Here is a 26,803-nt window from a genome sequence, read left to right as displayed (position 1 = left end):
CCTTTCCCTACCTTGTTTCCCAAGTGGAGGTCAGGTTTTGCCCATTTCTCTTTTCAGTCCATTTACATATTGATTGGGAGTTTTCTGGAACGCAATTACCAAATTCCTCCCTTGCAAATGCTGAACACTGGCAGTCCCAGTCTCAGTTTGGAAAGTTTAAAAACCCCTGCCATAACAACCCTATTATTGTGATCGATATTTGAGATCTCCTGACATATTTGTTTCTCAGTCTGCCACGGATTATTCGGGGTCAATAGGACAATTGTGTCAGAGTGATGACCCATTCTTATTTCTCAGTTCCACTAACATAGCTTCACTGGGCGATCCCACAGGAATATCCTCTCTAAGTACTGCTGTGATGATTCATGCAATCAAAACCCACCACCACGCGTCCTCTCTTGCCTCCCCTTCCTGTAGCATCTCTACCTTGAAACAATGAGCTGCCAGTCCTGCCCCTCCCTCAGCTGTGTTTCTGTAATAACTATAATATCCCAGTCCCATGTTCCAATCCATGTCCTGAGTTCATCTTCCTTAGCTGTCAGGCCCCTTGCAATGAAATAAATGCAGTTTAATCATCGGTTTTCCACTATTCCCTGCTATGTTCTTGCCTGCCTTGTCTGTTGAAATTGCTGTCTTTAACTTGTGCACCAACCTCAATCTTCTTTCTGACCTTATGAATGTTTACGGTCCAACACCCTGCCAGATTGGATTATATCCTCTCAAGCAGCTCTCACAATTCACCCCACCAGGATATGGGTCCCCCTCCTGCTCCCAGTTCAGGTGCCTTCCCCACCCAGTCCACCTGTTCTGACACCTTTAGGGATATTTGGATTGTCCACTCAGGTCCCTGCGTTCCTCAGTAGTCGGCAAGAACCAACCATTCATTATGTCTGCCCTTTGCTTATCATACCTCCCACAGGGTATGACCTCACATTGATCAGAACTAAACTGTGCTCAGATTATCATCTGATCGTCATCAGACTGTAACGAGAGACCATCCCCTTCACTGTGAACATCTTCATCTTTCATGTCGACTGCAAACCTATGAATGATAACTTTTGCTTTCACATCGAAGTTATTATTCAATAGATTAACCAGTGCTGGTTCCTGCACAGATCCCTGTGGTACACCCGCTGGTGAAAGAATTTCAAACACGAAGAGGTTTATCCACGAATTTTGTATCCAATTTACCAACTTGCCTTGAATCCCAGTGGCTCTTCCCTTTCGGACCAGCCTTCCATGTGGGACCTTGTCAAAGGCCTTATTCAGGTCCATGTAAACCACATCATCTGCACTGCCCTCATCAATATTTTGAGAGATCATTTAAAAAAAAACGCAACTGAATTCCTCAGACAGTATCTTCCTCTGCCAAATCCGCGATGACTCAGCCAAGTTGATCCCTGCCTTTTCAAGTGTTTATTCATCCTCAGAATTGTTCCCAGAAATGTCCCTCCCCCTGTTGTCAGACTATCTGCTCTGTAATTACCTGGCCTATTCTTGCTGCCCTTCTTGAACAAAGGAACCACCTTAGCGATCCTCCAGTCATTCAGCACTTCACCTGTGGCCAGCAAAGTATTAAATATATCCACCAGTGCCCCAGCAATCTCCTCCCTTACCTCCCATAGCAGCCTGGGATATATTTCTTTGGGCTTTGGGGATTTCCCCACCTTTATGCCTGTGAAGACATTTAATACTTGCTCCTTATTGATCTTAACATGTTGTAGAACCTCACCATCCCAACTGAAATCCCCGGCTACAATGTCTTTCTCCTGTGTGAATACGATGGGAAGTATTCATTGGAGACCTCACCTACTTCCTCTGGCTCCATGCACAGATTATCCCTTTGGTTTCTAACAGGCACAACTATTTAACTAGTAATCTTCTTCCTTGATAAAATACCTTGTGGCCTTTTCTTAACGGTATCTCCCAAGGGTATTTCAAGCCCATTCTTTGCTCCTCATTTTTAAGGACCCCTTGCACTCTCTATACTTTTGAAGTGCTTCGCCTGTTTTCATTGCACTGTACTTACTTTATCCAGGTCACGATATCGCGTGACCAGTATTCACTGCAGTTACTGCCTTTGTCTTTCACTCTTCTCTTCTGGGTGCGCACTAGCCCTGAATTCTCACTGAATCACTTGAACTTTCTTCCTTTATCCGAATATGAACCCAACTGCAAATAGTTCCTCCCAGTCTGTGTTTGCCAGATCCTGTCTCGTGATAATGATAATGCCCAGTGACTGTAATATTCTAATGATTAGGGAGCTTCTCCAAATTTGGCACCTTCACTTCTGCACTCTCCTTATCTCTTTCCAAAATGACTTTGACACTTAGTGTTGTGTCCACTATCCCCAAAACACTACAAAATTCCTTATGTCTGTCATCCTGTCCAGCACCTACAACCCTACTCTGTCTGTAACATCCAGCCCTTACTGATCTACGTTCCAGCCTCTCCAGCACATGATATCACGGCAACCTTCTCCAGTCCCCACAGCACTTCTCCATCCTTTCATACAGCACCTCATGACCTCCAACTATTCAGAAAGTACGGAGGCATGGGATACAGGGAAACCTATCTGTCTGGATGCAGAATTCCTGGCCTCTAGAAGACAGAGGACGATGATAGATACAAAACCTTCAGCCTGGAGTTCAGTGACCAGTCGTGTTCTGCAGGGATCAGTTCCCGGAACCATGCTCTTTGTGATTTTTATAAATGACTTGGATGTGGGAGTGGAAGATTGGTTTAGTAAGTTTGCCAATGACACAAAGATTGTTGGAGTGGTGGATAGTGTGGAGATCTGTTGCTGGTTGCAACGGGGCATTGACATGATGGGGAGCTGGGCTGAGAGGTGGCAGAAAGAATTCAACCTGGAAAAGTGTGAAGTGATTCGTTTTGGAAGGTCGTAACTTGAATTTGGAATATTGGGTTAAAAGTAAGATTCTTGGCATGTGGAGTAACAGTTGGATATTTGGTTCCATGTCCATAGATCCCTCAAAGTTGCTACCCAAGCTGATAGGGTTGTTCAGAAGGAATACGTTGTGTTGGCTTTCATTAGCTGGGGGATTGAGTTTCAGAGCCGTGAGGCTATGCTGCAGCTCTATGGAGCTCTGCTTAGACCACTCTTTGATATTATATTCAGTTTTGATTCTCTCATTACAGGAAGGATGTGAAAGCTTAAGAGATGGTAAAGAGAAGATTTATAAGGGTGCTGCCTGTACTGGAGAACATGTCTTATGAAGAAAGGTTGAGGGAGGTAAGGCTTTCCTCATTGGAGTGAAGAAGGATGAGGGACGTCTTGGTCGAGGAGAACAAGATAATAAGAGGTGCAGACACAGTGAACAGTGATTTTTTCCCCCATGGCAGAAATGTCTATCAGAAGGGAGTATAATATTAAGGTGACTGGAAGAAGGTTAAGGGGAGATTTCAGAGTTTGGTTCTCCACAGAGTGGTGGGTGTGTCGAATGTACTGCAGTGGTGGTAGTAGTTAGGTGCGTTAAGGGCATTTAATAAGAATCTTGGAAAGGCACTTGGATGATAGTGCAAAATGAAATGTATGTAGGTTAGTTTGATCTTAGAGGAGGATAAAAGGTCGGCAGAACATTGAGGGCCCAAGGGCCTTATACTGTACTGTTTTATGTTCTACGTTCCGTATGGAAAACTGGGTAATATGTTCTGATCAAAGTAAAAGGATACGGCATCCAGGAGGAGCTAGTCAACTGGATATACAATTTACCACATGGTAGGAGACAGAGGGTCATTGGAGACATTTTGTTTTTCTGACTGGGGGTGTTTGTCATTTGGATAATTGATTTGGCTGAGAATATTACTTTCCTGGTAAATACGTTTGTAGGTGGCACTAAGATTACTGATATACTGGACAGTGAAGAAGGTTAACTATGATAAAACAGGATGAACAGTACTGCTGGGATAGTGGGCTGAAGAATAGCAGATGGAGTTTAATTAAATAATGTGAAGTGTTCTATTTTGGTAAACCAAGCCATGGCGGGACTTGTACAGTTAATGTTCGGGCCCTGGGTAGTGTTGTCAGTCAGCGAGCCAGAGATGCAGGTACACAGCTCTTTGAAAGTGGTGTCTCAGGGAGACAGGTTGGTGAAGCAGATGTTTGGGATGGTTACCTTCATTGGTCACAGCATTGAGAGTAGGAGTTGGGATGTCATGTTGTGGTGGACACTGGTGAGGTCACCATAAAAGCATTGTTGATCAGTAGGAGAAATACATCTGGTTCACTTACATCCTTTAGGGAAGGACATCTGACATTCTAACCTGGTCTGTCTGTCATGTTACTCCAGACCCACAGCAATATGGCTGATTCGGAGCTGCCCTCTGGGTAATTAGCAGTGGGGCAAAGAATGCTGGTTCTGGTAGTGACACCCACATCCCATGAATGAATAAGTTAAATACATATGTCCCTCCATTCCTCTGTGAACCCCTCCAGCTGCAGCAATCCGTACTGGCTTTGTAACACCATTCAGGCCCTGACCACTCTCTGTAACACTCTCACCACCTCCAGCACCTTCACCTCTCCCTGTTCCTATCATCTCATCAAACCCTGACAGTGATTTCCCTTCTCACTGCCCCCCTCCTGCAAGCAAACAGTTCACAATCCCTCTAACACTTACTGCATAAACACTCTCTCACTTTAGAATTGTTAGTACTTTTTGGTGATCTTCTAAGCCTGATAATCTAATAAGATCCATTTGTCCTGAGTGAGGGACAGCAGGAAATTTCTTGCTGAGATTTTGACTGTTTCAATGGAATGTCCTTTTGTTGAGTGTTTTACATCATTCTTCAAGTGTTTTCAACTGTTTGCTTACAGACACACATTCTAGTCTGTTCATCCTGTTAACCCTTGGTCAGTTCTCCTCTCAAACCCATGTAAATGGGCTATTTTGTTTCACATTGTGTCTTGTCCATTCTGTGATTCATGTTAAAGCTTTAGAATTAATTAAATTTCACTTTATCCCAGTTTCCCAGAGGATCTCCCTGTGTGCCATTACTCATTCACTCAGCTTCGTCAGACAACAGTCGCTCTGAGATAGCTGCGTCCCTCGCCAGTTGCACAATGTGATATTCAAAGAAACACTGATGGGAAAAAAAAGTTCTCCTCTTCGAATATCACTCTTGTCAGTGTGATTGTGCTAGATTATGCGAATATTGAAGTTTCCCAAAATTATCTCAATGCCTTTGTTAAAAATTCCAATGAGTTCCTGTTTAATGCAATGATGAGCAAGGAAATCCTGTTCGGTGGCTAAAACTGTTCTGCTGCTTGTGACCTTGGCAAGTAGTAGCCAGAATTTACATTCAGACAGATTCTACTTCATGATCTGTGGCCAAATACTTTCTCTGTAATGCCTTTGTTACCCATGTCTGTCAGCGTTACCCAACCGTCCTTTCCCATTCTGCCTTAGACCCCGCAAGATTGTGAACCATTGAATATTTATGTTCCACCTTTTGTTCGTCCTGTAACCATGTCTCTCTAGTGTCTAAATCCCATTTATCTCTGTGTCACAAATCCATCTACCTTATTGAAAATACTTTGTCCATTCCAAAATAAAACATAATTTACTCTTTCCCATAATCTCCTGTCACAAACCTGATGTACAGTTTTAGTTAAAGTTTTTCCATCCTGTTCCTGTCTGCTTGACTTCAGTCACATTCCCATGCTGTTCTGATGCTTCACTTTTTATCTTTGGATTTGGAAAGCTCCTTTCACTTGAACCCTGTCCCTGCATCCTCTCTATCAATTTAAAGCTCTGTCCATAAACCTGCCAACATAATTACCAATACTCCGTTCTCATCATGGTTCCACTGGATCCCAGTGCAATGGGATTGTTTTTATTTACTTGTGGGATATGGGTGTCTCTGGCTGCCCAGCCTGAGCTGCCTTTGAGTTGAGTAACTTGCTCGGCCATTTCAGAGGTAAATTGAGAGACAAACACTTTACTGTGGGTATGTCGTGCAGACCACGTGAGGATAGGCAGATGTTCTTCTCTAAAGGACCAGTGTCTTTTTGATGAACAAAGATTATTTTGGACATCAGCAATGGTTTCATACTTATTCATGAATTTGTAATTGCAAGTTGTTTTTAATTATTGATTTAAACTTCCCCCATTTCTGTTGGTGGGATTCAAACCTGTCTCCCCTGAACATTAGCTGAGGTTTGGGATACATGCTCTAGCAATAATACCACTCGGCCATCACTTCACCTGCTCACAGGTTGCTCATTCCTGATCGTTTATGCCAGTGCATACTGAAGCAAAACCCATTCTTCCTACACAATTATTTGATACTGACATCTTCAAGCAGTCTGGTGATATCACTCAGTCTCTCTCCATGTGGTATCCCTCACTGTGGGGGTCTAATTGCTGCCTCTGTCAGCGTCTCTCACTCTTGCAGCTACTCCAGATCCTGAGCCAACAGAATTCTCCACTACAGAGAGATGAGGCAGAACAGGCCAAGGATGCAGACTGGGATTTTCCAGATCTCTGTGTGACTTAGTGCCATTCTGTATGTGTAACCCTCAGTTCGTCCGTCTAACATCCCATTCTGTCTACTTCTCTGTCTCCAGTAGGTTCCTGACTCAATAGACTTCCCATCTGCTGGGTGTCCCGTCCATCACCACATTGAATATAGTTGGTCAGCCAGAAAGACAAAGGGAAGGGAGATCTGGAGTCTTCAATAAATCCTGCATAAGGTAAGATCACTGACAGCGCACAGAGCAGAGAGCAAGAGTGGGCTCCAAACATCGGCTAACAAGACATGACATAGATACAGTACTGGAGGGGGAGCACAGTACACACACCCCTCAGGCTCAATCCCCACCCCTACTGTAAGTTCTGTTGTACTAAGACTCATTACTCTGCAACACTGTATCTGTGGCATGTCTTGTGCACCAGTGTCTTCAATAATTTGTAACTCCTATAACAGTTCCTGTCTCTGTAACCTCCTCCCTTCCCGATAGCCCCTCCACATATTTGAAATGTACTGCATTCCAGACTACAATCACTATCACTGTGACTTGCTACAGTGTCTATCACATGCCTTATCTCCTCCTCCAATCACTGGAGACAGAGCCATGCAGCATAAAAGGGTTCCTTGGATCCAACTAGTCCATGCTGACCAGAGTCCCTGAACAAGTCATGTTTCCCTGCACTTGACCCATATCCCTTCAAACCTTCTCCTCTCCATGTACCTGCCCAAATGTCTTTTACATGTTGTTATTGTACTTTTCTCTACCACTTCCCCTGGGAACCCATTCCATGCCTGCGCCATCCTCTGTGTGAAAAATGTTCTCCTCCAATCCCATCTAAGTCTTTCCTCTCCCATCTCATATTTATGCCCTCTAGAACACAGATCATGACAGTGCAGTACTGGCCTTTCAGCACTCGATGTTGCGCTGACCTGTGGAACTAATCTGAAGCCCAAGTAACTAACACTAGTCCATTCTTGTCCATATGCCTATCCAAGGACCATTTAAATGCCCTTAAAGTTGACGAGTCCACCACTGTTGCCGGCAATGCATTCCATGGCCCGACTACTCTGAGTAAAGAACCTACCTCTGGCATCTGTCCCATATCTATTTATTAGTATTAGTATCTACCTCAATTTACTGTCTCCCCTCGCATTAGGCATCGTGATCCAAGACAAAAGGCTCTCACTGTCCAACTCATCTAACTCTGTTTATGTTATATGTCTCAATTAATTGGCCTCAAATGTCTTCTCACAACCAGAAACAGATTCAAGTCTCTCAGCGTTACTCATAAGACCTTCACTCCAGACTCGGTAAAATCTTAGTAAGTCTCCTCTGAACCCTATCCAAATCTTCAACATCCTTCCTGTAATGCGTTGGTCTGAACCATAGTCAAAACTCCAAATGCGGCCGCACCAGAGTTTTGAACAGCTGCAGCATTATCTCATGGTTCTGACACTCAATCCCTGTACCAATAAAAGCTCACCCGCTGAATGCCTTCTTAATAACTCTTTCAAACTGGGTGGTGACTTTCAATGAATCCATGTACATAGACACAGTGATCTCTCTGTTCATCTGCACTACCAAGATCTGCTTTACCCACATCCACCTGTTAGGTCACCTTCTCAAATACGTCAATAAGGTTTGTGAGGCATGACCTACCCTTCACAAAACCGTGCTGACTATCCCTCATCAATGTATTCACCTCCAGATGATTATAAATCCTAGCCTCTTTTACAAGCCTTTTCAACACTTTACCCAGAATCGGAGTAAGGCTCACAGGTCTATAATTACCCAGGGTTGTCTCTACTTCCCTTCTTGGTCAAGGGGTCAACATTTGCTCTCCTCCAGCCATCTGGCCCTATTCTTGTACACAATGATGACATAAAGATCAAAGCCAAAGGCTCGACAATCTCCTTCCTGGCTTACCAGAGAATCCAAGGATCAATCCTATCTAGTGCAAGGCACTTACCAATTTTAACACTTTCCAGAATTGCTAACACCTTCTCCTTTTGCAGTTCAATCCCATCTAGTTATGGACCCCACTACCCTGGGGTAAAGACGTTGGCTAATCAACTTTCCTGTGCCCTTCATGGTTTTCTAAACCTTGATAAGGTCACCCCTCAGCCACCTACACCCAATGGAAATGAGAAAGACAATGATATCAATATCCCTGCTCATGTCCCTGTCACTACGCTGTCACAATGTTCTGGGATACACTTGTTTAGGACCTAGGGCTTTCTCTCCCTTTGTGTTCTAAGACCTCCAGTACCACCTCTTCTGTAATAGGGACTCTTTACAAGCCATCACTGTTTCTTTCCTTTGTTTCCTAGTTTTTGTTCACAGTACGTTCTGACATGAAATGCTCATTTTGGCTCTTGCCCATCTCCTGTGGTTCCACACATCGATGGCCTCACTGATCTTTGAGGGGCCCTAGTGTCTCTCCAGTTGCATTTTTGTACTTTTGTGCTGTAGAAAACTCGTTGCATTCTCCTTTACCTTATCTGCCAAAACTATCTCATCCCCCCCCACCCCCATGTTACTTTCCAGCTTATCCATCCTCTCTGTTTCTGTCACACCCTCCAGTATCAGTAACATCTTCATCAATCCTTGCAGCATTTACAGTTTCAGAAAATGCTTCCTAAATCAGGATGATCAGAATTCTATGCAGTACTCCAAAGCTGTGCTGACTATCCCTAATCAATCCTTGTCTTTGGAATGCATATAACTCCTGTCCTGCGGACTTGCTTCCAACAATGTATGCACCACTGACATCAAGCCAATTGGTGTTGATGTCCCTTGGCTTTCCCTCGGAGCCTTTCCTAAGCACTGGCACAACATTAGCCCCCCGCCTGGCTCCCTGGAGACACTGATAACCTCCGACTATCAGTGATAGAAAAATCTCTTTTTGGGACTCCGCAATTTCTTCCTGAGCTTCTCACAATATCCTGAGATATACTGCATTAGTTCCCAAGGACTTGTCTCCCTTATATGCATTTTAATACCTCTAGTACCTCCTGTTATCTGGAGTCTTTTGAAGACATCACATTTTTCCCCCCTGACTTCACCAGTCTTCCTCCACAGTAAGATCAAACGTGACATTTTCGTTTAGTATTTCACCCATCTCCTGTGGCTGGCTCCTTTTCATCTTCAAGGAGCCGTATTCTCACCCTAGTTAATCTTGTGTTGTTAATATACATGTAGAATCTCTTTGGATTTTCCTCAGCCTGATTTGCCAAAGCTTTCTCAGGTCCCCTTTGGGCCCTCGTGATTTCCCTCTTAAATGTATTACTCCACCCGCAATGTTCTTCAATGAATTCCATTAAACCAGCTGGCTATATGTGACATTTGCCCCCTTTTGTTGACCAGATCCTCAATACCCCCCCTTATCCAATGTTTCCTACTTGTGTCAGCATTGTCATTCACACTAACAGGAATATGCTGGCCCTGACCTTTCATTTTATCTCTCTTTTGAAAGTTTCTCACCTGCCTGACGTCCCTTTACCTGCAAATATCCTCCACAATCAATTGTTAAAAGCTCTTGAAGCAAGGCCAGTTTTGATCTTTAACTTGTGGACCAGGCTTATCCTTTTCCATCGCTATTTTCAAACTAATAGAATCGTGAGAACTTTGCGAAAGTGTTGCCCCACTAATGACTCAGTCCCTTTCCTTTCCTTGTTTCCCAAGGGGAGGTCAGGTTTTACCCCTTTCTGCAGTCTGACCATTTACATTTTGACTGAGACAGTTTTCTTAAATATGACTAACAAATTCTTCGCACCCAAGCTCTGAACACTCTAGCAGTCCGAGTCTTGGTTTGGAAAGTTAAACTCCCCGACCATTACAATCCTATCATTCTTACAGATTTCTGAGATCTCCCGACATATTTGCTGCTCAAATTCACGCTGACTACTGTGGGCCTGTAGTACAGTCATATCAAACTGATAACCCATTCTCATTTCTCAGTTGCACCATTATGGCTTCACTGAGCGTTCTCTGGAATATCCTCTCGAAGTCCTGCTGTAATGTTTTCATTGATCAAAAACTCCACTCCCCCTTCTCTCTCACCACCTGTTCTCTCCATCCTGTAGAATCTGTACCCTGGAACATTGAGCTCCCAGTCCTGCCCCTCCCTCAGCTGTGTTTCTGTCATACTATGGTACCCCAGTCCCATGTTCCCGTTCATGCACTGAGTTCATCTGCCTTAACTGTTAGGCTTTTTACTTTCGATTAAATGCACTTTAATGAATCAGTTTTCCCTCTATTTAAATTCCTGTCTTGAAATTCTGTCCCAGCCTCAACCTTCAGACTATAGCCTGAGACCATCTCCCTCACTGCGGACAGCACCCTCACCTTCACGTCAGCTGCAAACTTACTAATGATACCTTCTGCTTTCACATCCAACTCATAAATGTATATAATACTGTACAAAATAATGAGAGGAATGCATAGAGTAAATAGCCAGAGACTTTTTTTCCCCAGGGCAGGATTGACTGGTACGAGAAGTCGTAGTTTGAAGATATTAGGAGGGAGGTATAAAGGAGACATCAGAGGTAGGTTCTTTACGCAGAGAGTTGTGAATGCATGGAATGCATTGCCAGCGGTGCTGGTGGAAGCGAAGTCATTGGGGACATTTAAGCGACTGCTGGACATGCACATGGATAGTAGTGAGTTGAGGGGCGGCACGGTGGCACAGTGATTAGCACTGCTGCCTCACAGCGCCAGAGACCTGGGTTCAATTCCCGACTCAGGTGACTGTCTGTGTGGAGTTTGCACATTCTCCCCGTGTCTGCGTGGGTTTCCTCCGGGTGCTCTGGTTTCCTCCCACAGTCCAAAGAATGCAGGTTAGGGTAAATTGGCCATGCTAAATTGCCCGTAGTGTTAGGTAAGGGATAAATGTAGGGGTATGGGTGGGTTGCGCTTTGGCGGGTCGGTGTGGACTTGTTGGGCCGAAGGGCCTGTTTCCACACTGTCATGTAATCTAATCTAAGGGTCCGTAGGTTAAGTTACTATATTTTACATTAGGATTAAATCTCAGCACAACTTCGTGGGCCTATGGGCCTGTTCTGTGCCGTACTTTTCGATGTTCTATTTTCTATAATAAACAGCAATGGTTGCTGCTCAGATCCCTGTGGTACACCCGCTGGTGAAAGAATTTCAAACACAAAACTTACCCTCCACCGTTGTGGATCCAGGTTGTCAAATTGCCTTGGATCCCATTGGTCTGTTGGACCTGCATTCCATGAGGGACTTTGTCAAGCTCCTTAATGAACTTCATGTAACCTACAGCTTCTGCACTGCCCTCATCAAAATCCTCAATCATAATTTCAAACAAAAATCTCTGCTGAATTTGGGACAGGATCTTTATCAAATTCGTGATGAGTATCCATAATTGATCTTTGCCTTTCCAAATGTTGATTCATTCTGTCAATCAGAATTGTTTCGAATGATTTCCCTGCCCCTGCTGTCAGACTCTCTGCTCTGTAATTACCTGGCCTATCCCTGCTGCCCTTCTTGAATAAAGGAACCACATTAGCGATTCTCCAGTCATTCAGCACTTCACCTGTGGCCAACAAAGTATTAAACATATCCATCAGGGCCCCAGCAATCTCCTTCCTTACCTCCCATAGCAGCCTGGAATACATTTCATTGGGCACTGGGGATTCCTCCAACTTTATGCATGTGAACAAATTGAACACTTCCGCCTTATTGATCTTGCCATCCCAACTGAAGTCCCCGGGTACAATGCCTTTCTCCTGTGTGAATACAGATGGGAAGTATTAATTGAAGCTCTCACCTACTCCCTCTGGCTCCATGCACAGATTGGTCCTTTAGTTTCCAACTCTTCCCTCAGTAATTTTCCTATCCTTACTATACTGCTAAAATACATTCATTTTTCTGGAGCCCAACTTGCACTCCCTATACTTTTTGAATGGCTTCACCTGTGTTTATTGCAGTGTATTTTGTTTATCAAACTCACGATATCACTTGATTAGTATTTGCTGGACCAGCTGCCTTTACTATTCCCTCGTCAGGAACACACTGGCCCTGAACTCTCACTGCATCGCTTTAACGTACTCCCACTTTCCAAATATAAACCCAACTGCAGATAGTCCTCCCAATCTCTGTTTGTCCGATCCTCTCTATTGATAGTGATACTGATAGGAGGTTCGGTTGTGTGGCTGCAGAAGAGACCCCAGGATGGTGTGCTGCCTCCCTGGTATGAGGGTCAAGGATGTCTCTGAGCAGTTACAGAACATTCTGAAGTGGAAGGATAAATATTCAGAGGTTATTGTTCACATTGGTCCACATGACACAGTTAGTCAAAGGGATGGTATCCTGTGAAATACGTACAGGGAGTGCGGAAAGAAGTTAAAAAGCAATACCTCAAGGGTTGTGATCTCCAGAATACTCCCAGTGCCACATGCCAATAAGGGTAGAAATAGAAAGATTGGCGAGATGGATACGTGGCTGAGGAGCTGGTGGAGGGGGCAGGGTTTTCAGTTCTTGGATCATTGGGATCTCTTCTGGGGTAGAGGTGACCTGAAAAAGGGGGGCAGGTTAGACTTGAACCAGAGGTGCACCAGTATCCCTGGGGGGGGAGATTTGTTTGTCTTACCCCAGAGGGTTTAAACTAGTTTGGCAGGGTTTTTGACTCTAAGTAAGAGACGGCCCATTGATCAGTCAAGGGAAAAATGCATCAGCCATCGAGAGCATGTTTTCTATCCAGGATATCTAGGGGCACAGTAAAGGGAGGGAAAAGACTTCTGGTTTAAAGGACATTTATTTTGAGACATGAGGCCTGACAGGTAAGGCAGACGAGATCAGAGCATGGATTGGCTCTGGGGACTAGGATATTATAACCATAACCTAAACATCGCTGGGAGAAGGCCAGGACTGGCAACTCAGTGTTCCAGGACACGGAAGCTACAGGCGTGATAGAAGGGCAAGTATGTGAGGAGGGGGAGTTGCCCCTTTTGGTAAGGGAGGACATAACAACAGTGCTGAGAGAGGATACTCTTTCGGGGTGATCAAATGAGGTCATATGGTTAGAATTTAGAATCAAAAAGGGGATAGTCAGTCTGCTGGGATTGTGTTCTGGACCCACAAATAGCCAGCGGGTACTAGAGGAGAAAATGTGTAGAGAGATTGCAGGTACCTATAGAAATAATAGAATAGTATTGGTTGGAGATTTTACCTTCCCCTGGATTGACTGGACCACCCGGAGTGTAAAAGGTCCTGTATGGGGTGGAATTTGTCAAATGTGTCCAAGAAAGTTTCCTCGATCAAAATGGAGAGGGCCCCACTCTACTCAGGCAGCTGAAAACGAGACCTCCCCTCAGAAAATGAGTTCAGGCAAGTGACTGAAGTGTCAGTCGGAGAGCACTTTGGGTCCAATGACCACAACTGTCCTCGTTTTAACATCGTTATGGAAAAAGATCAGGCAGGTCCACAGATTAAGGTCTTAATCTGCAGCAGGGCCAATTTTGGGGCTATTTGGCAGATTGAGCAGAGGTCGATTGGGTGAATTAAAAATCACACAACACCAGGTTATAGTCGAACAGGTTTAATTCAAAGGACCAGCTTTCGAAATCCAGGTGATCATTCTGAAAGATGAAAACTTCAACTAAATATGTTTGGTATTACATTCCATGACACTGCAATCCTGTTGCTATAAATTCTGTGCCTGATTATTGTGCTCCACAACCACCTGCTGAAGGAGCAGCGCGATGAAACCCAGTGCCTCCAAATAAACCCGCTGGACTGTAAGCTGGGGTTGGGTGGTTTTTAACGTTGTCCATCCCAGTCCAACACCAGCTCCTCCACATCATGCTCCTGTCAACTGGGTGAGTCTGTTTGAAGGAAATGGAATGACTGGCAAATGGGAGGATTTTAAAAGTGTGATCTCTGTTAGAGTGACGGGAAAAGCTGGCAGGTTTAGGGATCCATGGCTGATGGGGGATATTGAGGCTCTGTTCAAGAAAAAGAAGGCGGCACACATTGTCTTCGATGTTTCCGTATCTACGTAACCTCTTCCAGTCCTAAAGACCCGATCACTCGGTGGAGACACAACAACCCTCTCAGGTCCCTGGAGCACTCCCAATCTGTCGAACCCACTGAAAGCCTGTGACTCTCGCGAACCAGTTCGGACAAGACTCACTCTCTGTGTAACATCATCTCATCGCTAGCACCCACCTTTTCAATGTAAGCCCCTCCTGTATCTCCATCCATTTACTCATCTCTACAACCTTCTCCAGCATTTATGCCCCTACTTGTGTAAATGTCACCCTCCCCTACAACCCTTCCCACTTTGACCATTCTGGAGGAGGTTACTAATGTTCCCTAATCTGTGAAACTGTCTCCAACCAAAATTACTGCCCTTCTGGAAAATCTGTCAGACTCCACACTCTTCATATCTAAATAATCTGCAAAGTTAAACGTCCTATATCTGTAAACATCTTCAGTCACGACTACTCTCCATATCTCTGTTTGGTCCTCCAGTTTATACAATCCACTTTATCTCTATAATCTCCTCCATTCACCGAAAATCCTCCCTGTCTATGTAAACCGCTCCATCCTACTAACATCCTTCTCTCTGTAAACTGCTCCATCCCTCCCAACCTCTCCATCTTCATGAACACATGTAGACAGTACAGCTATCCACATTTCTGTAACATCCTGGGGCTCGATGTGCTCCCTGTGAAACCACCTCCACTCACCACAACCCTCCCAGTCTGGGTCGTCTTCTCCAGATCAGATTATTGCTGTCTCTGTTACCTCCGACAATCCTAGTAAACCCTTCCTAATGTGTCTATTCATTCAGATCCCATCCTCTCCAGCCTCCTGAAACCTCTTCCTGCCATCGTAACTCTCCCTATTTAAAACAAGGAACAGTACAGCACAGTACAAGCCCTTCAGCCCTCAGTGTTGTGCCAATCTTTTATCCTACTCTAAGATCAATTTAACCTGCAGACCATTGAAAGAACAAAGAAAATCACAGCACAGGAACAGGCTCTTCAGCCCACTAAGACTCCGCTGATCCAGATTCTCTGTCTAAACCCTTCACCTATTTTGTGAGGATCTGCTCCCTGCCCATTCAGGCATCTGTCTGGATACATCTTAACTGACGTTATCATTCCTGCCTGTTCCTCCTCCGCTGGCAAAGTGTTCCAGGACCCCATCACTCTCTGCGTATGGGGGCCTGCCACGCATATCTGCCCTAAATCTTTCCTCTCTTACTGTGAACTCGTGACCCCTAGTAATTGAGTTTCGCACTCTGGGGAAAAAAGCTTCTTGCTATTCACCTTGTCTATAAATCCCATGATTTTGCAGACCTCAATCAGGTCCCCAATCAAACTTTGTATTTCTAATGAAAATAATCCAAAACTATTCAATCTCTCCATATTGCTAGCGCCCTCTATGCCAGGCAACATTCTGCTGAACCTCCTCTGCACCCTCTCCAAAGCATGCACATCCTTTTGGTAATGTGGAGACCAGAACTGTACGTAATATTCTAAACCAAACTCCTAAGCAACTGTAACATTACCTGCCAACTCTTGTACTCAATACCCCGTCCAATGAAGGAAAGTATGCCGTATGCCACCTTGACCACTTTACTGACCTGCATTACCACCTTCAAGGAATAATAGACCTGAATACCCAGACATCTCTGTACATCAATTTTCCCCAGGACTTTTCCATTTACTGTGGGTTCACTTTTGAATTGGATCTTCCGACATGCATCACCTTGCATTTGCCAAGATTGAACTCCATCTGCCGTTTCTCTGCCCGCCTCTCCAATCCATTTATATTCTGTAGTATTCTCTGACAGTCCCGTTCACTGTCTGCTACTCCACTAATCTTAGTGTCATCTGCAAACTAATCAAGGAACCGATACCTTCTTCCAAATCATTGATATGTATCGAAAGCAACAGTGGTCCCAGCACGGATCCCTGTGGTCCGTGCTGGGACTGCTCCACTGGTCACAGGTCTCCATTTTGAGAAATTAATTTTGCTGTCACTCATGTGCCTGTCCAAAATGTATTTAAATGTCCTAATGTATCTGACTCTACCACCAATACGGGCAATACATTCCACTCATCCACCACACTCTGTCTAAAGTACCTCCCTCTGACATCACCCCTCAACCTTCCTCCAATTACCTGACAATTTTGCCTCCAAGATATAGCCATTTTCGCAATTGGAAAAAAAAACTCAGGCCACCCACTCTATGTATGCCTCTCATCATCTCATACACCTCTATCAAGTCACTTCTCATCCTTTTTTATTCCAAACAGAAAAGCCCTTGCTCCTCAACCTTTCTTCATAAGTCCTCCCCTCCAGTCCAGGCTGAATGTTGATAAATCTCCTCTGCACCATCTCCAAAGCTTCCACGTTTTTCCTGAAATGAGGCAACCAAAACTAAGCACAATATTCCAATTGTGGTCTAACCACAGGCTGTATCAAGCTGCAGCATAACCTCACAGCTCTTAAACTCAATCCCCTACTAAGGAAAGCTGACACATCATTGGCTTTCTTAACAACCCTTAACAACTTGGTTGGCAACTTTGAAGAATCTCTGGACGTTGACCCCAAGAATTTTCTGTTACTCCTCACTGTCAAGAATCCTGGCTTTAACCTTGTAACATTTCTCTGCAGAATCCTTCAATCTTAAACCCTCCAGATTTTGGTATTTTCCTCCAGTCCCCACTACACTCTTAAACTGTGAAACATCTTCCAGTCCCTACAATCCTCCTTAGCTCTGTATCCTCTGTAAGCATGTGGTGGTAGACATGTGGTTTAGGCGATGGGTTAGAAATCCATTGGGGCTTGCCCACACAGGTTTGAATCCTGGCCAACAGGGCGGTGGGGTTGATTGGTGCAGATGTTAGGAGATGTTCTCTAAAGTGGTCTGCGAGGAGATGAGGAAACTGATGCCTTCTCACATCTTGCTTCACAGAACATCTCCACGACACCTGAAAATCAACTCACCGCCCTGTGGCCAAACATTTGAACTCCCCCTCCCACTCTGCCGAGAACTTCGCCACTCCCTCACCACCTGAGGAAGGAAGAGAGAAGAACGTCTTATCTTCTGCCTTGGGACCCTTCAACCCCATGACATCAATGTGGACGTCACCAGTTTCCTCATTTCCCCTCCCCCCTTACCCGAGTTCCAACCATCCAGCTCAGCGCTACCCTCATGACCTGTCCCACCTGTCAATCTTCCTTCCCACCTATCCGCTCCACCGTCCTCTCTGACCTAACAATCTTATCCCCATCAACAACCACCTATTGCACTCTCAGTGACCTTTCCCCCAACTCCCCTTCCCATTTATCTCTCCACCTCCGAGGCTCCCAGCCTCATTCCTGAGGAAGGGCTCCAGCCCAAAACATCGACTATCCTGCTACTCAGATGGTGCCTGACTTGTGCTTTTCCAGCAATACACACTCAACTCTGATCTCCAACATTTGTAGACCTCACTGTCTCCTCTTTATCAGATGAGCCAATGGAGTGAAGAGTGTCAGCTGGAGAGAAAGGCACAACAGAAGAACGTTTATTTATAAGGCTCCCGAGCAGCATTTCATTGTTCATCACTGCAATAAACAGGAATTTGTTGGAATTTGTAACAAAGACTCGAGGGAAAACAGTCGAGTGTCAGAGGCTGAGGGGCTGGCCTTATCGAGGTTTATAATATCATGTGGAGCATGGTTAGAATAAACAGACAAGGTCTTATCCCTGGGGTAGGGGAGTCCAGAACAGAAGGCATAAGTTCAAGTGAGAGGTGAAAGATTTAAAAGGGACCTAAGGGGCAAATATTTCATGCAGAGGGAGTTGTATGTACAGAATCAACTGCCAGAGGAAGTGGTGGAGGCTAGTATAGTTGCAACATTTAAAAGGCACCTGGATGGCGATATGAATAGGAAGGGTTTAGTGGGATATGGGCTAAATGCCGGTAAATGGGACAAGAATGGTTATGACATCTGGTCGGCGTGGATGAATTGGACTGAGGGGCTTATTTCTCAGCTGTATATCTCTATGACTGTATGACCCTAATTGTTTTCCACTGTTCACTTACAACCATATATTTTAGTCGGTTTCCCCTGTTTACCTTGGTCAGTTCTCCACTTGCACTCATGTAATTGGCTTTGTTTCTGATGCTCATGTGATTTTTATGGTCACTTGAAAACTTGATAATCTCTTTGAATTCCACCATATTGCAATCTCCTGGAGGATCTCTGTGTTACATCACTCCTTCAGTCAGCTTCATCACTCAACGGTTGATCTGAGATAGTGACATCCCTAGCCATTTGGACAATATGTTACTCAAAGAAACACTGACAAAAACATTCAAACAGGAGCTTGCAGAATATCATTCTTGCCAGTGCGACTGTCCCAGATCATGCAAATATTGAAGTCTCTCAAAATTATCACACCACCTTTGTTACAAATTCCAACAAATTCCTGTTTATTGCAGTGATGAACAACGAAATGCTGCTAGGGAGCCTTAAAAATAAAAGTTCTTCTGCTGTGCTTTTCTCTCGTAGGACATAGAATTCACATTCAGGCTGATTAAGCCACATCATCTGAGGCCAAATGCTTTCTCTGTACTGCCTTTGTTCCACATCACTGTCAGGGTTAGGCTCCTGCGCTCCTATTCGGCCTGAGATCCATTAAGGTTGTTTACCATTAAATATTTATGTTCCACCTTTTGTTCACACTGTAATTATGACTGTCTGGTGACTAAATCTCAGCTATCTCTATGTCACTAATCTATTACCTTATTGCAGATACTTTGGCAATTCCAGAAAAGAACATTATAATTTCCTCTTTCCCACAATGTCCTGTCACAAACCTACTCACTGATGTACAGTTTTAGTTCAACTCTGTCCCTTCCCGTTCCTTTCTGCTTGTCTTCAGCCCCATTCCCCATGCTGTTCCGATGCTTCACCTTTCATCTTTGAATTTGGAAAGCTCCTTTCACCTGAACCCTATCCCCGAATCCTCTCTGTAAATAAACCTACTGATATGACTGGCCAGGATACTGCTATCAGCAGGGTTAGTTTTAAAGCATTCATGGGATGTTGCTGTCTTTGGCTGGCCAGCACTTCATGCCCACCCTGAGCTGCCCTTGAGCTGAGTGGCTTGTTAGATCATGTCAGAGGGCAGTTGAGTGTCAGTCCCATTGTTGTGGGTCTGAATTCATATGTAGGCCAGACCAGCTGCCTATAACAGATTTCCTTCCTTAAAGGCTATTGAGAATTCACATGGGTATGCCTGACACCAGCATTAAATTCTGGATGAACAGTCTAGTGAGAGTAACACCAGACCATTGCCTGGCTCACTGATAGCTCCCTCATCCCTGAGTACTGATCCCAGTTCACCATGAATCAAACACTCTTCTTCCTGACTGTGGTTTGATCCTGATGCCTTCCTGCACTCTGGTGATATCACTCAGTATCTGTCCATTTGGTATCTGTCACTGTCAGGGTCTAATTGCTGTCTCTGATTCCACCTTTTGCAGCTACTCCAGATCCTGAGCCAACAGAATTCTCCACTTCAGAGAGTCGAGGCAGCACAGGCCAGGGATGGAGACTGGGATATTTCAGATCTCTGGGACTCAGTGTCATTCTCCATGTGTAACCCTCAATGCATCAGTCTAATTTCCCATTCTGTCTATTTCTCTGTCTTCTGTCTGTACTCAGGATATTCCTGACTCAGCAGAATTCCCAACCCCTATCTCGTCAATCACCTCATTGAGGATGGTTAGTCAGCCAGAGAGAGATGAATTGTGAGATCTGGAACCTTCAGTAAATACTGCAATGAGGTACGGTCACTCACAGTGAACAGAGCAGAGCGTATTTAAGGGATTGATGTTTGATACAGAAGACACAATACAGATACAGTGTTGAAGGGTGAACACAGAGCATGAAGATCCCAGGCTCAATCCCCACCCTCTTGTTTACTTTCATCTCTGCTGTACTGAGCCTTCCTCTGACAATATAGGAAGTTCACAGTTATCAATCCAGGTCTGTGCTGTCTTAGTGAGGATCAGTACAACAGAGGGGAAAGCAGGCCTCCCTTAGGAAGGTGGTATTGAAACCTGGGATCTTTCTGTTCTAGGTTCCCCTCTCACACTGTCTCTTGTCGTGTGAAAGCGTCATACAGCAAGGAAACGCACCTTTTGGTCCAACTCATCTGTACTAGTGTCTTGAATGCTTGTAATTCCCAGGAAATGTCTTATTTCTGTAACCTCCACCCCTCCCATAATCCTGCTATATATTTGAAACCTACTCCAATGCTGACGACTCTCCCAATTTGTAAATTGCTCCAGTCTCAATAACATGCCCAATCTCAATAACCTCATCCTGGACTCAGTACAATAATCCCTATTCCTGTAGTCTTGCAAAACAACTACAGTCTACCCTGTCTCTGTAAAGTCGTTCAGCCCGGACCAAAATACCGACCTGTGTATCTTTCTCAAGCCCCAAGAGACCATGATATCACTGTAACCTTCTGCAGGCCCGATCATATTCCTGCCTCCTGGCCTATAGCACCACACGACCTCAGTAACCATCTCCCATCCCTAAAGACCTCCTTATCTATATAAACAGCTACAGACCCTTTTCCAGCTGAAACAACACCATATACCTCTATTTGCTCCTCCACATCCTACAACCCTCCCACCATCTCAAACTCTCTCTTTGTGTAACTCTGTAATTTGGGGCATCATGGTGGCTCCGTGATGAACACTGATGCCTGACAGTGGCAGGGACTGAGGTTTGATTCCAGGCTTGGGTGACTGTCTGTGTGGAGCTTGCACATTCTCCCCATGCCTCCGTGGATTTCCTTCAGGTGCTCTGGTTTCCTCCCACAGTCCAAAGATATTCAGATTACGTGCATTGGCCATTCTAATTTGTCCATCGTGTTAGGTCGGTGTGGACTTGTTGGGCCGAAGTGCCTGTTTCAGTACTGTCGGGGATTTAGTCTAATCTAAACTCTACCTCTGCGTTCCATATTAAAGTCCCTAAAAATATACCTCTATCCATAAATAACCCCAAACCCTCCAAACCGCCCAGTCTCTGTAAACTCCGACAGCTCCAACATTCCTCCTTTTCTATGTAAACTCTTCCAGTCCTAAAACCCTCTGATAATGTGGAGATCTTACCATCCTCCCTATCTGCGTCATCCTCTGCGTTTGGTTGCTGCACCACTCGCAACCTGTAGAACCCACTCCAATGCCTGTGACTCTCTCAATCCAGTTCCTACAAAACTCTCTATCTATGTAACCTCCTCCCGTCACTTCACCCGCCCTGTCAATGTAAGCTCCTGTGGTCTCTATCTTTCTAATCATGTCCATAATCTTCTCCAGCTCTTACACCTCTATCTGTGTAAACGTCACCCTCGCCCAGAACCCTCTCTACCGCAGGAACCTCCTCCAGTGTGTGTCATGCTTCCTAATATGTGTTATTGTCACCAAGCTCTATTGATGTTCCTGTCTCTGTAAGCTCTAACAGACTGTCCAGCTCTCACATCCATTTAATTTCCAGAACCTTAGTAGCCGACATTGACAAATGTCTTCATTAACTACAGCCTTTCACATCTCTGTTCGTTCCTCAATTCTATACAACTTTGTAATCTCAGTAACTAGTACCATTCCATAAAATACTCACTGTCTGCGTAAACTGCCCCATCCTACAGTGAGAAGCCTCACTGTCCTTTTGATCACCTGTGGTCCGTTCAGATCTCCCTGTATCTTCCCTGACTCCTTTGAATACAATGATATTCTTCATTCCATGCAATTCTCGTTCTCTATCTCCAGACATTCCAACTCCCCTGATCGATGTAAGGTTTAACACCTGTAGCAGCCTCCAACTCCTCAATGCACCCTGTCGCTGTAACCTCCTCAAATACTACAGCTCACTGTCGTTGTCACATCTTCCAGCATCTCCAACCCTCTTGATTTCTGTAACCTCCTCCATAGCAGCACTCCACATCTCTGTAACTGATGGGAATGCTGCAATCCTGCCTTCATAGACCCCACTAACTCTCTGAACTCCTGTGGCCTTACAATCCTCAGTATCTCTGAGTTCTTCAATCGCAAAAATTCTCCCTGGCTCTGTGAACTTATCCAGCCACTTTGAACCTCCCTATCTCACTGATCCCTGCAGATCCAAGTACTGTCCTTGTTAGTGTAATCCCCAGCACTAACAATCCTCCCTATCCTATAAACTCCATAAGCTCCAACCACCATCCCTATCTGCGTACACTCCAGACCTACAACCGTCCCCATTTCTGTAAGTCCTGCATCTCCAATTGTCACCCTTTTCTATGCAATCTCCAGTCCCTCAAATCTTCCCTTTCTCTAAAAACTCCTGCAGCTCCGACCACCACCACTATCTCTGTAATTTCCAGTGCCTACGCCCCTCCTTTTCTCCAAAACCTCCTGTCGCTCCAACTACCATCCATATCTGTGTAATCTCCAGTCCCGACCACCTTCCAGTCTCTGTATCTCCTGGAGCTCCACCTACCAGCCCTATCTGTGTAATCTCTAGTCCCTATATTCCTCCATATCGCTGTAACTTCTTCTGGACTGATAATCTTCTACCTCTATGAGATATCTTTCATCCCGACAACCTATTTGATCTCTAACCACCAACAGTGATCTCAAACCATCCGAACTCTATAACATCCTCCAGTCTCCCTGCTTTTCTATGTAAGCTTCCCTCGTGCCTGCATTCCCCATTATCTCCGGTTACAGATTCTTGCTCAGGGGAACAACGTCTCAGTACCGAACCTGTAAGAACACAAGGATATTCGGTGTATGAATAATTTTGCCTCATTTTCTAAATTCTAATGAGTTCAAGTTCAACCTTCTCCACCTACTCAATCAATAACCTTCCATTTTGAGCAACAGTCTGTTGAACCTTCTCTGGGCTGCCTCCAATGCAAGAACATTCCCCCTCAAGATAGGGGACCGAACCTGTTCACAGTATTCTCAGTGTGAGCTGACTGGAACTCTCTATAATTGTTACAGGCTTTCCCTACTGTTATTCTCCATTCCCTTTGGAATCAATCCCAGCATTCCACTTGCCTTCTTTATGACCTGCTGACCTTGTATACCACCTTTCTGAGGTTTATACACAAGGCTCCCCACCTTACTCTGTGGTGCAGCTTTCTGCAGTCTGTCTGAAACCAAGAGGTGACTGCAAAAATTAGGAAAATGCCCGAATGCATGGTAAACGATATGGCAGAAAGGACAAATGCACACTTAGAAACCTATGGAATAAGCACTGTCCACAAGACCATCGGGTACAAGAATAGAATTAGGCCATTCAGTCTATCGAAACTGCCACACCATTCAAATATGGCTGTATTTTGTGTGAGCCCCATTCTCTCAGCTACTCCCTGTAACCATTGATCTCTTCGTTCATGAACAGCCTATCTATCTCTGAGTTAAATGCACTGAATTACTTACTTCCACAGTCCCATGAGGTAGTGAGTTCCACTGATCCATCACCCTCTGGCTGAATAAATTCCTTCACATCTCCATTCTAACGGGTCGTACCTTCACACGGAAGATGTGCCCTTGGCCCCTAGTCTCTCTGCCGAGTGGAAACATCTTCCCCACATCATCTCCATTTAGGCCCCTCAGTATTGTGTAAGTTTGAATGAGTTTCAGCCACTGCCTCCTAAACCTCATCGAGTACAGATCCAGAGACTTCACCTGCTCCTCATATGACAAGCATTTCATTCTGGGCTCATTCTTGGAAAACTAGTTCTTGTCCCCCTTCACATTTTTTTCCAGACTGTTAATGCATGACATGTACAGCGTGGTCCCAACACTGACCCCTGCGGAGTTCCCCTCATCACCAGATCCCATCGTGAAAACAACTCCTTTATACTCACTCCCTGTCTTCTGTCAATCAGCCAATCCTCTATCCATGCCAAGCATGTTGTTCTGAACCTGAAATTCCATTTCATAAACCCTGCCGGATTTGATTTCCTGTCTGGCTGTAAACAGCAAAGTAGATAAAAGGGAGGAACGGTTTGTCGGGAATTTTATAAATATTTCAACAAGGTCCCAATGAAGAGGAGGATAAGCAAAATTAACATGTGTGGGGTTGGAGGGAATGTACTGGCATGGTATGGGAATTCTTTAACTGAAAACTAAGCGGGAATAAATGGATTAGTGCTTGACCCCTAACTATTCACAAAGGGATTCGATACATTTGATGGTGGACAAAATCGACTGATTCCATGTTTGTTGCTGACATCGAACTCGATAGGAATGTGGGTTGTGTGGAGGAAGCAAAGGGGACATGAACAGTCCATGAGTTTCCCTTGTTCAAATTCATTGATGGGATGTGGCCATCACTTGCTCGGCCATCATTACCTTCCCATTTCTACTTCCCTGGAGAAGGTGATGGTAACCTGCCTTCCTGACGCACTGCAGTCCTTTTGGTGTAGGGACAGATACAGCGCTGGGAGGATGGAGTGTGGCTTGGCAGTCACTTTGGAAATGCTGGTGTTCCCGTGCACCTGGAACTAATGTACTTCCAGGGTATAGTGGTTCCGGGTTTGTGAAGGACTGTTGAAAGAGCCTTCCTGAGTGACCTCCGTGCTGCTTGAAGATCTTTTATTTATTTATTCACTCGTGGTCATGCGAATTGCTGGATGTATTGTTGATTTGGAGTTGTCCCTGAGAAGGTGGTGGTGAGCTGCCTTCCTGAACCACTGCACCAGCCGATGGAAATGCTGTTATCTGTATCCCCTCCAGCAGGCGCCACAACACTCCTCATGTCTGTAAATGCATAGACAATGCAGCTCTTCCTGTATATGTGACATCTTCCTCTACCGACAACACTTATTGTTCATCAGAATGTCTCACCACCTCCATTCCCATCTACACTCATGATCTCTCAAATGTTTTTATTCTTGTTTAAACTTCTGATTTTCTATAACCTCTTCCTTTCTAAATTTGTAACCCCTCGGTATCTGCAACTCTCCATATAACTGTAATCAATGACAGCACAGGTTCCCTTCCTTAAATCTCTGTGAATTACAGCGGCTGGTTGTGCTAAATTGGTACTTTTCATCCCCCTTATCCATGTTAGCTCTTCCAGCCGCTGCAATCCCACTAATTTGCAATGCTCCCATCTCTGTACCTCCTTATGTCCTGAGGGTCCTTGAATATCACGAGTGCTTCAAACATCTGTAACCCCCCCAGTTACTGCGAGTCTTCTAACTCTGTAACATCCAACAGTCTCCAGTACCGTACAACACTTACTGGCTGTCAATTTGAATTTGTTGAAGTCTTCACATCTCAGTAAGTAGCTCACAAAAAGCCCTTTAGAGTCTACAAGGCTCCGTAACCAACAAACCACCATCTCTCTATTTATTTTGCCTCCCTCAGTGCCTACAATCCTCCCTGTATCTTCCAGTAACCTGCTTTAGACACTGCAGGTCTGCCTACCTCTCCAGATAACCTGTTCCATCCCCGACAGCTCGCTCAATCACTGTAACACCCTCTGTATACTCTAAACCTCCTCTTTTCCTCTGTCCTCCAAGGCACAGCGGCGATCCTATGTGGGAGCAGTGTGGAGTGGGATATTATACATCTCAGCTGAGGCTTGAGGCCTACCATTAGCTGGGAATGACAAAGGGAGAAAACCTGACCTTGAGCAGCACAAAGCTGGAGAATATAAATCAGCAGCGAGGATCGGGGCCGACTGGGACTTGGTGTTGAACAAACAGCAGAGCAGGAGGCTCTAAACCAGCACCAAGTCACAAGGGAGTGACCACGTGAGGCAGCAACTTGAAGCAGGAACATGAGGCTCACACTCACCTGGGTGTTACAGAAGCACCAAAGTGGGAGGATATAAATCAGCACTGAGGGTCAAGGCCTGGGAGTCACAGACATGGTGACCCTGTGAGGGAGCAGAGTGGAGTGGGAGCTGGAGGATTACACGTCCCTTGGAGTCACAGAGACGGTGACCCAGTGAGGGAACAGAGTGCAGTATGAGCTGGAGGATTACACATCCCTGGGAGTCAGAGAGACGGTGACACTGTGAGGGAGCAGAGTGGAGTGGGAGCTTGAGGATTACACGTACCTGGGAGTCACAGAGATGGTGACCCTGTGAGGGAGCAGGGTGGAGTGGGAGCTGGAGGATTACACGTATCTGGGAGTCACAGAGACGGTGACCCTGTGAGGGAGCAGAGTGGAGTGGGAGCTGGAGGATTACACGTCCCTGGGAGTCACAGAGACGGTGACACTGTGAGGGAGCAGAGTGGAGTGGGAGCTGGAGGATTACACG

At 45.1% G+C, this 26,803-nt stretch overlaps 1 long non-coding RNA gene across 7 annotated transcripts in view; it reads left to right on the top strand.

Moving 5' to 3' along the window:
* The window catches only part of LOC140494441 (uncharacterized), a 56,271-nt gene extending 29,671 nt beyond the window's left edge, over nt 1-26,600 (top strand). The window contains exons 6-9 of one of the 7 annotated variants that reach the window (XR_011963961.1): nt 3,160-3,253; nt 6,590-6,715; nt 10,975-11,040; nt 17,448-20,510. This is a non-coding gene — a long non-coding RNA (uncharacterized lncRNA). Of the gene's footprint in view, nt 1-3,159; nt 3,254-6,589; nt 6,716-10,969; nt 11,041-17,447; nt 20,511-26,057 lie in introns of those variants that run through there. The other 6 variants (XR_011963960.1, XR_011963958.1, XR_011963959.1 and 3 more) reach the window with 6 other exon arrangements.
* Nucleotides 26,601-26,803: the final 203 nt, after the last annotated feature.

Source organism: Chiloscyllium punctatum, chromosome 24 (genome assembly GCF_047496795.1).
Source record: "Chiloscyllium punctatum isolate Juve2018m chromosome 24, sChiPun1.3, whole genome shotgun sequence".
Lineage (NCBI taxonomy): Eukaryota > Metazoa > Chordata > Chondrichthyes > Orectolobiformes > Hemiscylliidae > Chiloscyllium > Chiloscyllium punctatum.
The sequence above is the reverse complement of the archived record's forward strand: the minus strand, read 5'-3'. Positions and strand labels throughout refer to the sequence as shown.